Source organism: Mus caroli, chromosome X, assembly GCF_900094665.2.
Source record: "Mus caroli chromosome X, CAROLI_EIJ_v1.1, whole genome shotgun sequence".
Classification (NCBI taxonomy): domain Eukaryota; kingdom Metazoa; phylum Chordata; class Mammalia; order Rodentia; family Muridae; genus Mus; species Mus caroli.
In genome coordinates, this window is record NC_034589.1 from 55,434,835 (window position 1) to 55,438,177 (window position 3,343).

Consider the following 3,343-nt stretch of genomic DNA (forward strand, 5'->3'; position numbering starts at 1 on the left):
ATATATATATATATATATATATATATATATATATATATATATGTTATGAAGTGTGGTGACAACTGTAGTTTGTCTTTAGTCAGGTCCTCCAAATGTTCAAAATTCTTCTGTTTTAAAGCTTTGTTTTTTCCTACACATTTAGAGTACAATTTGCCTTTTTTGTTCCCCACAAAATGTCTGATGAGATTTTGATTTTTATAGTACATTGAAATGACATAAATTTGTTGACATTTATATGTAATATTGTGAAATACAAAGATTTCTTGACATTGAGAATTCTTTTCTACGAACATAGTATATCAGGTTTTAAATCATATTAGATGGGGGCTGGCGAGATGGCTCAGTGGGTAAGAGCACTGAGTGCCCTTCCAAAGGTCCTGTGTTCAAATCCCAGCAACCACATGGTGGCTCACAACCACCCGTAATGAGATCTGACGCCCTCTTCTGGTGTGTCAGAAGACAGCTATCGTGTTCTTGTGTATAATAATAAATAAATCTTAAGTCATATTAGATGTATGTGAGCAAACTTCTGTACATTTCAATGTAAACGCTTTGCACATCTCATTATTTAACACTTTAGGTTCCTATATAATAAGTTAGGTTGTTAGGAATATTGCAGCTTTCCATGGCAGAAAACAACAAACAGGATTTCATTTTGGGAGGTCTTTGAAAATATACTAATTCAAGCTTGTTGCCACAGGCCTGTAAATCCAGCTGCTCAGAAGACAGAAAGATGGTGATCAGAAGTTCAAGGCCTGTTTGGACAAAAGACTAGTCCATGCCTTAGGCCTTTGAGGCTCTGTCTCAAAATAACACATAAAAGAGGGCTGGAGAAATGTCAGTGGTAGAGTGCTTCTGTAGCACATAGGAGGTGCTAGCCTCAATCTCTAGTACTGCAAACAAACAATCCCAAGCTGCTGCCTTGTCCTGATGAAGTCTTCACTGACCTGCTGGAAAGTACCTTGAGAAAAATCTGCAAAGTCATTCTCTTTACAGTCGGTGTCAGTGATGTCTTACTGTCATGGAAGTGCTTCTTACACCAGAAACTGAACTTGCCCACTGAAAATATGAAAGTGGTCGACCACTATGAGGACATTAAGAGAATAGATGATGATTTCTTGACGAATAGTGATACACTAGATCTGATTGATGTTTATTAAAAAATGTAGCAGCTTGTCTTCTAATTGTGAGAATAACACGACATCCTCTAAACCATCATTTCAAAGAGAGAGCCAATTAAGAGAAACAAAAACCCAGCCTGGGATCACAATCATCAGACAGACAAAGATGAGTCAACTGGCCAAGCATTCATTAGAGAGAATAACACCTAGAATACACAGAAATATCAAGTACTTACAGAAATTCACGGATAACACATAAACACAAGACTTGCTAGAACTTACCTAACAAAGGAGATGCGCTTGCTGGGGATGATGCGTCATGACTTAGGGATGTTAGAACAAGCGCTCCAACCGTTCTACTGCAGGGAAGGTACAAGCAGCGCGGCTGGCTATGTTGAACTCTTGGTAGGAGAGTTCGATTTTTCCTGATGAAGACACGCCTTAAAGCCAAGCTTGAAGCCACACAAGATGGGACTCCTGCGAGAGCTACCCTCAGCTGTAGCCAGAGACCTGCAGGAGACGCCCCGAACCTTTGTGAACCGAGTGTGAAAGGTGGACTAATGTCTTCGCGCCTTTCCCGAGATATCCCTATCCGTAAGACAGAGGTCAGCACCACAACTGCCTCTTGGAAAAGGAAGCCCATTTCCAGGGCTTCCATGCTGCCCCGTGGGCAGTTAAAGCCCTGCCAGGACCTCTCAGCTCCTGGGGAAGATACATCCTCTACCTCAGCCTCATTGGTTCAACGATCATCGAGGAAGAGACAATCTCAGTCTCTTAACTCATGGTTACCCCTGGTTCTTGGCAAAACCCGCAGGAGAAAACGAGACCCCAAGAATCGGGCAGCTGCCATGGAGCGGGTGAGGCAGTGGGAAATTCATCTTCTCCAGGACCTCGAGGAAGCCACGCAGCACCAGCTCACCGTTGAAGCCGAATAAGAAACCAGTGATTCAGCTTAACACAGAAGATCAGCCAGACGCTACCTCCGAGGCCCCACACAGAGCATAGACATTTGTTTTTGTTTTTTTTTTTTTCGTTTTGTTTTGTTTTTTTGACATGTGGCCCATAAATATAAAGTTGGCATTACTCTTATAAATGTTTGTACCACCCACTTTATCAATAAAAACTTTGGTCTTTTATTGTAAAAATGTAAGCGTCCTTGCTTTCAGCCCCATCCATCTCTCTTGGTTTACCCCAACCCTTCTTCAGTCACAGGGACATGTTTGCTGTCACTTCTCAGAGAGGCAGCGAAAAGCTTGTTGGTAGAGTGGAATCAGCAATTACTGGGTGAAACTGAAAACTGAGTTGAAAAAACAGTATTGACTAGATGCCAAGGGCATGTAAGGTCTAAGATGCTCTAAAAGGCAGGTGGGAAGGTTTATTTTTAAGCTTCAGTTTGGGCGGAAAATATTTCAGAATTGGAGGCATATTTTTTTTTTAAGAGAGAGTTACCAACCTTCAGAAAAATCAGGAAATCTGCTGCAAATAGATACAGACTGGCAGCAGCAGTCATTGGAATAGTTCAATATTTCATCTACCCCAGTTCTGTGTGTGGTAGGAATTTACTGTGTGAGATGTTTCAGCATTTGTATCTAATAAAATTCCCCCTATATAAATGAACTACTCAGCTGGCTCAATTTTTCTTATAATTACTAATATGTTATAAAAAATGCTAGTTATAAAAAACTGATAAGTCTGTTAACTTTTCAAATAAAACACGAAAATATAAAGGAAAAAAGAAATATTGCCACCCCCAAGGTCCTCACAGAACCCTCCACGGGATCTTAAGACTTCTGGTGAGTGGAACACAACTTCTGCCAGGAGGCAGGTTCGAACACCAGATATCTGGGCACCTTCCCTGCAAGAGGAGAGCTTGCCTGCAGAGAGTACTCTGAACACTGAAACTCAGGAGAGAGCTAGTCTCCCAGGTCTGCTGATAGAGGCTAACATAATCACCTGAGGAACAAGCTCTAACCAGAGACAACTATAACAACTAGCTGCAGAGATTACCAGATGGGGAAAGGCAAACCTAAGAATCCTACTAACAGAAAGCAAGACCACTCACCATCATCAGAACGCAGCACTCCCACCACAAGTCCTGGGCACCCCAACACAACCGAAAAGCTAGACCCGGATTTAAAAGCATATCTCATGATGATGGTAGAGGACATCAAGAAGGACTTTAATAACTCACTTAAAGAAATACAGGAGAACACTGCTAAAGA